The sequence below is a fragment of the Wyeomyia smithii genome, chromosome 3 (assembly GCF_029784165.1).
Source record: "Wyeomyia smithii strain HCP4-BCI-WySm-NY-G18 chromosome 3, ASM2978416v1, whole genome shotgun sequence".
NCBI classification, from domain to species: domain Eukaryota; kingdom Metazoa; phylum Arthropoda; class Insecta; order Diptera; family Culicidae; genus Wyeomyia; species Wyeomyia smithii.
The window spans coordinates 41044878-41055955 of NC_073696.1; the positions used below are offsets into that span (position 1 = coordinate 41044878).

The window sequence follows — 11078 nt, forward strand, 5'->3', positions numbered from 1 at the left end:
GTAGGGGGCCGGGCTTACCCCCAGTACCCCTACCAGTGCACCGGCGTCGCAGTCAGATTCCCATCAAAAGTAACCTCTGAAACACGTTGTAGATCATAGCTACTTGATATTGTTTGCTTGATGCAGCTGAGTGTATAAATTCGTTACACCAGGTTACTTCAGATGGAAATCCTACTGACACCGGAACATTGGGAGTGTTGACAGAAAACAATGCTTCTTCTTGGTTTTATAAGCGCTCGATCAACGTAGTGTTCATGTAGCATTTCCACAGCTTATGCGCCATGGCAGCCAAACATGTTTCTACTTCCAAAGATTTAAGAATGCAGAGAGCGGGTAGATAATAATGTTGAATAAGTAGATTCTCACGCAAAAATTCACTTATATCTTTCAAAGAATCTGTACCTAATGGTTACATTTATGCAAAACTGTAAAAAAAAACTTTGCTCAACTTGTTAACTATAACTTAAAACTAATAAGAATTATAGACTTATTTTTACTTTAAAAGCAATATCGAAAAATTCTCCATTTTGTAACAAATTTGTTACTTGAAAAGCAATGAAATTTTTCTCCAGTCAAGTAACAATACATGATGTCGTATATTTTTCACATGTTCTTAGTTTCTTTCAACTCCAATTTTTCAAGTTCATCCCATACGAAGTAGAGAAAAAATATATCAAGAAGCTGCCAGGTGTTTTTTTCTCCATCATACAGTATGCAAAGATTGATGATTTCAAAATCTTTGAATGAACCTTTAAATCACATCACGATCCGTAAACAGAGTAAGAGGAAAAAAACAAACATTTTGCTTTCTTGTAACCGGGTACAAGGCATTTTGAAAGCACAGACTGATCGCTTTATGGAAACCAAACGGATTTGAAATTCGTCAATATTGCTGCGGTGAAGCAAACATAAAACAGCGTTTCCACAGGGAACGCATTATCCTTTTCCGAGTCTTGTGCTTCTGAAAATTCAAAATGGTGGCTCTAAGTCGGCACACACAGTTTCACCTTAATTAGACTAGTAAAGATTAGAAATGAAGACATTTATTGCGACAGCTGTGTTTTTTTTCTCGCATGGAATCTTAATATACACCAAGAACCCTTAAGCCAACAAACGTCTCCCAGACCAAGCACATTATTCATTTAGGACAAGCGCATAAAAGTCTGCCATAAAAATGTATATTAATAATTCTGCGTCAACTTACCAACCGCAGGCTGTCGGGGACATGGCGAAAAACTTCACGCTAGGTGACAATGTCCAAACTGTTCAAACTATAAATGTACCCATCAGCGAAAGATGGTTGATATGTGCGACTAAGGAGTGTGAAACAGTGCTCAGCATACCATCAGTCATTAAGATGCGTTGAAGCTGTCAGCCGGAACCTTGCTTCTTAAAAAAAAAATCGAATTCGATTTTCAAAGCCCGAGTATCAATTTTAGAGTCTCCTAAATGTCATTGCTTTACCAAACATCATGTAATCCAGGCACGTTTCAAACCTGGTGTGTCCTCTAATGAAATCATGCAGCAGTGTTCAGTCAGGCTGTGCGATCATAACTTCACGTCATCGATCTGCATAGTAACTTGAGTACAATGAATCATGCTGCCAAAAAACCAATACCAGACAAAGTCGCTGCAGTACTGCCGACTGAAGTTTATGACATTCTGCCAGCGGAAAAAAGATGTACATTAAAACAAAAATAAAACATACAACAACAGCTTTAGCGGCTCTCCGGCGAACAGAGAACGCAAAGCCTATCTACAACCAGAAAGTGTTTTTGCCACGGTGTGATTAATCCATACCCAAACAACGTTCGCGATTTGTGCAGGGCCGCTACCAGCTGGCACGTATTCTGCCGTGCATACGAACGAATACATTGACTGGTGCCAGTCATTCAGCTAACGGAGAGAATATTTACGAAGAGAGTTGATGGGAATTTAATTTACATTTCGATCAATCGCTGTAATAAAGTGTAGGGGCATAATTTGATTTTAAAACGTTACTTGTTTCAACAACAAGATCGCTGAAATAGATTCAATTCTGACAAGTGCAATCACAGTTTTTGTTCGCGTAAGAAGAACAATCAGTGTTAAACACTGGGCGTTCACACTATTAGGTGAATTCAGTCGGATTCCGCATGAATTCCAACTAATTACATCGGAAGAAAACAATCGAAATTGGATTACACTTTCACAGTATTTTTTAATATCACATAACACATTTTTTGTAATCATAGGAAAACTACTTTAAAAAGTGCAAAACAGTGTAACCTTTGGATTCGCTGACGTAGAGAAAAAACTGGATTTGTAAAATCACGTTATGTTAGTTTAATACCATGAAGAATTCATAACAACATCTTTGTGCATTTACGTTAGTAGGTATCATCCTGTTGGACACAACTGCATGCAGAATTCTGATGATAAAAATATAATATATACTTATTGATTTATCTTGGCCATTTAACCAAGACCATTAACCAGCATCTAGCCGTGTGCCCGAGAGAGTATAAGCGGATTTTAAAATACCCGCAGATTAGCGCTTATACAGTCATGGAGAAAATAATAAATACACTTGCAGTTTTGGTTAATTTTCCATATTTTGGGCACTAATTTCAGTTGTTATATGATGTTATGTTACATCATTACGATCTGCAGACACTCTCTTTCAGAGAGGAACGGAGAAATAACTGGAATTTTTCTGTGTCGGTGATTCCGAAAATTTTTTGCGTAAATTAGTGCTTTTTAAGGTGATGAAAAAAATAAATACACTATTAAAAACTTTATACAAAACATTTCAAATAAGCTTTATTTATCTACAGATCGTTAGCAAAGTGACCTTTTATGTTACAAAACTCGATTTCAATATTTTGTGGCTTGTCCTTTGTTTTGTAAAACCATATTCGATCTTCGTGGTATGTTTACCACCAGTTTTTCACGAGTAGAAGGTGGGCTTGCATTTTACGCTGCCTGTACGACGTTCCATAAGTCTGTTTCATTCTTTAGATGATGCTTTGCAACCCAGACTTTCACAATCTTCCATAGAATTTCTAAATGAATTTAAATTAAGAGACTGCGCTGGCCAAACTAATAATTTTATATTTTCGTTTGAAAATCATCTTCGTGTTTTCATTACTGTATGTTTAGGATGGTTATACTGCCTAAAGATCCAGCAAAGTGGCATATTTTCTTCGGCATACGGAAGCAAAATCGACCACCTAGTTACACAGGAAACTTAACTCTTCTTCAAAAGCGACACATCTTGGCAAGAACTGAATTTTCTAAAAAGTCCTTAGACTAGGGGGCAACTAAATGGCACATCGTGTCTTGGTAGGATGAGTCGAAATTTAACCTTTTAGGTCCAAACGGTCAGCAGCTGGTGGGAAGATCGGTAAATATTGTCTTCAACGCAAAATTAACCAAGAAAATAGTCAAATTTGGAAGTGACCATAAAATGATGTGGTGCAGTTTTTTGATGCTGGTGTGAAACCCATTCATTTTATAACATAGACTATGAATCCTGATGACTATGTAGATATTTTACGTAGCGTGATGCTTCCGTATGCCAAAGAAAACATGCCTCTCCATTGGAGGGTAACGATCCTAAACATGCAGCATTGAAAACTTGAAGATGGTTTTCAGAGGAAAATATAAAATTGTTGGATTGGCCAGCATAGACTCCTAACTTTACCCGTATCAAAAATCTATGGAAGATTGTTAAGTTCTACGTTGCAAAGCATCATCTATAGAATGAAACTGACTTATGGAACGATGTACAGGCAGCGTTAAATGCTAGCCCAGCTTCTACTCGTGAAAAACTGGTGGTAATCATACCACGAAGATTGAACATGATTTAACAAAACAAAGTACACGCCACAAAACATTGAAAGTGAGTTTTGTAACGCAAAAGGTCACTTTGCTAACTATATGTAGAGAAGCAAAGCTTATTTGGAATGTTTTGTATATATATTTCAATAGTGTATTTATTTTTATCGCCACCTTAAAAAGCACTAACTCACGCAAAAAATTTTCAGAATTACCGACACAGGAAAATTCCAGTTATTTCTCCGTTCCTCTCTGAAAGAGAGTGTCTGCAGATCGTAATGATGTAACATAACATCATATAACAACTGAAATCAGTGCCCAAAATATGAAAAATTAACCAAAACTACAAGTGTATTCATTTTCTCCATGACTGTATATACTACTTTTGTTTGTTCATTTTTCGATTCTTACCACGTTTGCCTCCTTTTCTCGCTCTCTCGCTGTCTCTCCAATTTTTGTTTCGCTGTGTGCAGTGTTTACGTCCGGGTCAAGTGATTTCAACCTATATCATATTCTAGGTGTAATTCTACGAATGGTAGAGTCGCAGAACTGTGCAGAACGCGACACTGTGAGCAAACTGCATCACACCTCGACGCTAGGTGCGTGTGGTTAACACTCTTTTAGCCTTTATGCAACAACATGTAACTTTATCCACAGAATTTTACACACGGTGGGCCATATTTGACAAAGTGTTTTTTTTTTAATACAGTGAACCAGTTTAAATCATTTGCTACGTTATTAATCCGCACTGAGGGTTGTTTTCTTTTATCTTGATGTGCTCGGTGTGTAGGTAAGACAAAATCCAACAGAACGATTATGACTGCACAGAACAACAACACAATATCTCGGAATAAGCACTTTATTGGACAATTGCTATGCACAGCAGTTTACTGCAAAAATCCAAGCTATTTGATGTCGATTCAAAGAAATGATGAAACGCTTGTGAATCCACTTCACTTATTCCATCCTGCCAATTTAACACTGTCAATCAACCATAACAAATCCGAGAACAGAACACTGAACAACCGCAGCCTTCTTACCCTATCTACTAAATGACACGAGCTTCTGTTACTCGCTGGATTTTTGGGGTTGTATTCCTGCACCGAGCGACCGAGCGTTTCATCGGAGCACACGATACCCGCGAGAGCGAAATATTGGTGTGGCCTAGATAAATCACGAGAAGGGAAAAGTCCTCAGGTGTGAGGGCCAACCGAAAAAGGTCTCCCGCTAGATGAGCAGCTACTGGTTGCGACTTTTGGTGCCGAGAATGCCCCCCGTGATGGGCTTCCACCGGAACTACTTCACTAAGCTTCCAGCATCCACAGTTCACACAGTTTGACCCTTTCTTCGACAGCAGCAAACCTCTCTAGGCCACACAACCAGCACACAACACATCACAAGCACAGCAGATCTGCAGCAGCGAACCACTACCGAACGCGATACGGTACTTTGGCTAATTGATAGACGTGATCATTTCGCAAGACTTTTTCACTCTGAAATCCCCAACTCTCTTACTCGGACTGAGCGATTGGAGTGCAGATTTGACGAAGACAACGGCGTCAGCCGACACGATTTGATGGAGTCACACCAATACGCTCAGAGATCCCCAAACGCATCACCAGCGAGAGCATGGTGAGAGAGTCACGGCGTACGGTAGAGAGAGAGAGAGAACGAAAGTGAGTATGATGTTATTGGGGGGACATATATGTATATGCAAACATGCTTCCACCCCGAGAAGAGAAGATGAAGATAAGCTGCACAACGAGAGTGAAGTCTTTCCTCCCGCATGTTGACTACTACCTCCAGTTTAGAGTGGGCGAATTTGAAGAACATTCGTCCGAAAAATCGTTATTTGACAGCGACTTGTATAATTGAAACGGTGTTGAAGCAACAAATGGCCAACTTCGAGCCATCACTTTGAATTTTCAGAAGCACAAGACTCGGAAATAGATATGGCGTTTCCTGTGCAAACGCTATTTTATGTTCGCTTTACCGCAGCAAACATGAAATAGCGTTTTCACAGGTAACGCACTAACTGTTACCGAGTCTTGTGCCTTTAAAAGTTCGAAATGTTGGCTCGAAGTCGGAAGTTTTTGGCTTGAATACCATTTTGGCCTTAAGAGGGTTTTTTAAAACAAGGACTGCTCTAAATTCTGCTGATAACTGACAGTATTGAATTTTTCTCAATAGAAGTTTTCAATCAAAAATGTATTATTCCACGTTAGGGCTTGTAAGTATTGAAATAAGAAAAAAATTGAGAAGTTCAAAAACGTTTGTTTCTGTGGTTTTTTTAATGACTAGCTGAACACCCAATCTTGCTCGTGATTCTTGTTGTTTGGTGGCCTAGAAATTACTGAGGGCTGGTTGAACTCGAAACTTGTCCCTATTGATCGAGTCACGAGATATGTTGAGAATTAAAACGTGAAAGAATTTTATCTCTAGCGAATAATTACCCAACAAATTCATTTTCATCTTTTTGGTAGTTTCTTTTTCCCAAATTTTCAATCATTTTCATTTCAATTCTAACACAATATCGCTTTCTCTACTTCGCTGTTGTTTCTGATTTCTTTTTCTGTGCTTTTCTTTCCTTTTTCTTTTTCTGATTTTTCATTTCTATTTCTCTGTTTCTTTATCCCTCTAACTCTCTATTTTTCTTATTTTCTCTCTCTTCTACTAGGTCACTCAACCTTAACGCATTGATTTCATCAACACTTATACCACAGACTAACAGACGTGCCACTCGATGACGGTTTCATCGACCAGAAAAATAACGATTAATTTGAAATTTTGTTTAGTGGGCTGTAATGCCGATAGTGTCGTTATAAGCTAGCGTGCATATTCATTATCAAAGACAAAAACCGTCAGCTAGGTCACAGGTGTTGATTTAAGCAAGCATACGCACCTATTAGCAAACACAAAAACCGTTTTACGAGAATAAGTTAGTAGGCAATAAGCTCACATGGTGGCGCATGAGTGCAACGCTTCGAATAAGGACGAAGATTTTTCAGGATTTTTCATCGAAGAGGTACGTCTGTTTGTCTGTGCTTATACCATTCTTCAACACAATCCTATGCCCTACCAACTATTTATTCAAAAAGCACTTTCTATTCCAAATCAGCCATCCCACATCTCCCGTTCCATCCACATCAGTTACTTTTCCTAAAAAAATTTCACCTCACCATTTATATATAAATAGATTTCAGAAGCTCTTAGATGCCGGCAGACGCCATCTTGGATTGCATAATGACATCAGACATCTGGGTGTAGCCCCGGTTCTAGAATTTGGATTCATCAGTGATGTTTAACACAGCGTTGCCCAAACCGGAGGTCACGAATGGACCTTTACGCCGTATAAGCTCCGAAAATATCCATATAGAAAAGTATTTTAGCATTACCTTCAAATTTAACAAGCTTTCATGAAACCGAAAATCACCATCTTGGAATTGAAAAAAGCGTCGAACATCAATATTTGATCTTTAAATGTCATCTTGATTCCGAAAATATGCATATTGCAGTAAATAATCCATTTTCACAGATTTCCAGGAATCGGAAGTCGCCATCTTAAATTTCAAAATGTCACAGATTTCCGGTATCTAAGCGTCATCCTTGTTCCGAAAATATAACTTTTTGGGGGATTTATGAATGTTTTCTACTAATACTACTTCTCAGAAATCGAAAGTCGCCATATTAGATTTGAAAATGGCCTCAGATACCATGTTTCGGTCTCCGGAAATCAACTTCTAGCTTCCAAACATAACCAAGTGCCCGAAAGTCATCGAACTAGTTGAAAAAAGTCCATAAGGCACCAAAAATCATGATTTTTTTACCCCTTCCTTCTCCAGGGGTTGTCCCTCCACCTCATAAATAAATCTATGACCACCTCCTTTGTGAAAGGAACTGCTTGGTAGAAATCGGTTCATGCATTCAAGAGTTATGCTGGAAAATACATACAAAACTTGTTTTTTCCTCAAGTTGCATAGGTTGTGGCTGGCTCCTACTATGATGATGATATTTTCCTTCGTCCGCACCTTCATATTTCTCATTGGGTTTCGTTGTCGTTGTCAGTTACCAGTAAACCCAGGTACATGAACTCGTCTACCACCTCGATTCCATCACCGCTAATCTGAGTTCGTTTCGTGGTGAGATGTTGATCCTGTTTTCTCTGGAACCTGTTTCTCTCATGTACCCTTCATCTACTTCTCCGGTTCTACCTCCTCTTCCTAAATTTGGTAATAACATAGTGCAGCGCCCAAGCTGGAGAGTTGGTTAGCTCCAGCTGCTTAGTTGTTTTTTAGCCGCCCGATCTTCTCTTTAACCTCCTAGAAACCTCGCTGGAATTCTGTCATCATCCGTTCGTACAACAAAGTCTACTGCCACTTTGTCTCCGTCCTCTGCTACATCACCGTACAGGTGCTCATCGTAGTCCCTGCACATGTCGACTTGCGATACGTAGCCGTAGATATAGCCAAATGATGTACAATGGTATGGGGTCTTCGAAATCCAATTGAACGCAGAGCGCGTTATGAAGCTCAAACGTTCACGAGAGACAAAAGCTTCGGTGATTCGATTTCTCCACAGAGTCCTTTAGCTATAAATGCAAGCTTGATGCAATCTCCTGCGATGCTCGAGAGTATCAATACCAATCAAAAGGCAGCTATCTGGTTACGGAGGTAGGTTAGTGGGATCACGCCAAGGAAGCTTACGTAGTACAATACGGACGATTCGTTTTTGGATTCGTTCAATCCGCAGGTCCTCTGTCCAGCAACTCCTATCCCAACCTCCACGTGGTGCCGACCGGAATACGAGTAACCTTAGCGGAGATCGGGTAGCCAACCCCCGGTGGAAACTATGGTCGTATGCTAACTGGGAAGGGGGAACATACGCGGCTGTTTCCCCATGTTAGGGGCGGCGTACAACAGCGTCTGATCCGGAGTGGGCGGCTGAATCATGAAACGCGGTGTCTCGCCAGCTATATCAAAGATCTCCGTCGCGAGACTAGGTATCGCAGCCCTAGTCAGGCAGCATACCGAATATTAAATACTACGAACAATCCAAATATAAATACGAAACGGAACTAGGCGAACGAAACTCGGTACTTGGAATGTACGGACTCTACTCGAACCGGCACGCGCAAGTATCCTGGCTAGAGAGCTGCGGAAGGTGAATGTGGAGGTTGCAGCTATCCAAGAGGTGCGGTGGCCGAAATCGGGAGAACGCGAATTCCGAGCAGTAGATCCTATTGCGGACACTTCATTTAAGTACCACATCTACTATAGCGGCGGCGTGAAAGCAGAAAGAGGAGTCGGTTTCGTGCTAATTGGAAAACAGATGAAGCGTGTCATTAGATGGAGGCCGATCAGTGACCGTATATGCGTGTTGAGAATTAAGGGCAAATTCTTCAACTACAGCCTAATAAATGTGTACTCACCGACCAACGAGAAACCCGATGACGTAAAAGAGGAGTTATATGAGCTCCTGGAAAAGACATACAATGAGTGCCCCGGACACGATATAAAGATTGTTATCGGAGATGCAAATGCAATGTCGGGCAGGAAGACTTCTTCCGCCCCGTAACTGGTAGGGAAAGCTTCCACTCTACTACGAACTACAATGGCCTGAGGCTTGTTAATTTCGTTGCAGCTAGGGGGATGGCTATCTGTAGCACTTATTTTGCACGCCGGAACATACGTAAGCACACCTGGATGCACCCGAATGGAGAGCTTTGCTCTCAAATTGACCACGTTCTGATTGATGGACGGCACTTTTCAAACGTTACGTAGGTCGTTCAGAGGACCGAACGTTAACTCGGATCACTATCTCGTAGTAGCCAAAATCCGTGCCCGGCTGCCCAACGTGTTGAAATCCAAGGCAACTAGGAGGATGCAGTTGAACATTCAGCGGTTATCAACTGAAGGAGTGGCTGCAGAGTACTCACAGAAGGCTGATGAACGGATTGAATAAAGAGTTGAAGGGAACCTGAATGAACAGTGGAGGCACATCCACAGTTCGATCAGCACTACAGCGCGAGAAGTGTTGAGTACAACTGCGGCAGCTTCGTCCAATGAGTGGTTTGACGCTGAGTGCCAGCGAGTGACGGAGGAGAAGAAAAGCGCCAGGGATCACATGTTGGCAACGCCTGTGATTCGTCAGAGCATGGGTAAATATCGAGATGCTAGAGCCGCTGAAAAGAGACTCCATCGCCGGAAGAAACGACAGCATTGGGAGCGTATACTCGCGGAGGCGGAAAGTTGCTTCTCCAGGCACGATGCGAGGACTTTTACAAGAAGGTCAACGGAACCAGGAATCGAAACGTGTCAGCCCCTGTCATGTGCAACAATAGGGAGGGTAACCTGATAACCGATAAAACAGAGGTGGCCAGGCGTTGGAAGGAACACTTCAGTGTGCTGTTGAACGGCGAGGGAAACAGTAGAGTCGAAAGAAGCAGGATGACTATTGAGAATGATGGTCAAGCTGTGGATCCACCATCCATGGACGAGGTGAAGAAAGCAGTAAAAGTGCTGGGAAACTGCAAGGCAGCCGGGAAGGACGGCATTCCCGCCGAACTCTTCAAAGTCGGGAGCGAACAGCTGTATCGTGCCATCCATCGGACCATGCTGAGAGTGTGGTCTGATGAAGAATTGCCCTCGGACTGGTTGGAGGGTCTCATATGCCCGATCTACAAAAAAGGTAATCGCTTGGACTGTAGCAATTATCCGGGCATGACTCTTCTCAATACCGTGTACAAAATTCTCTCCCGCATCCTGTTCCACAGACTGAGGCCGTTGCAAGAGACCTCTGTTGGCGAGTACCAATGCGGTTTTCGAGGGGGACGCTCCACGACGGACTAAATGTTCACCTTGCGACAAATCCTCGAAAAATTTCGAGAATTCAACTTGCAGACGCACCATCTGTTCATAGACTTCAGGGCAGCGTATGATTCAGTTAAGAGAAATGAGTTATGGCAGATTATGCTCGAAAATGGCTTTCCAACTAAGCTGATTAGGCTGATACGTGCCACCCTAGAAGGTTCTACATCAAGCGTCAGGATAGCCGGTGGGATATCGGACTCGTTCGTGACGTTAGATGGTTTGAAGCAGGGTGACGGGCTGTCGAACTTATTGTTCAACATCGCATTGGAAGGTGCTATACGGAGGGCTGGTGTGCAGAGAAGCGGCACCATCATTACGAAGTCGCACATGCTTCTCGGTTTTGCGGACGATATCGACATCATTGGTATCAACCGTAGAGCTGTGGAAGAG

General features: G+C 41.7%; 1 protein-coding gene across 2 annotated transcripts in view; it reads right to left on the bottom strand.

Moving 5' to 3' along the window:
• LOC129733170 (1-phosphatidylinositol 4,5-bisphosphate phosphodiesterase classes I and II) overlaps positions 1 to 5342 on the bottom strand; it is a 181893-nt gene extending 176551 nt beyond the window's left edge. For both annotated transcript variants that reach the window (XM_055694793.1, XM_055694792.1), the window contains exon 1: positions 4231 to 5342. The gene's annotated coding sequence lies outside the window, so the exon portion shown is untranslated. The remainder of the gene's footprint in view (positions 1 to 4230) is intronic.
• Between the last annotated feature and the right edge of the window lie 5736 nt (positions 5343 to 11078).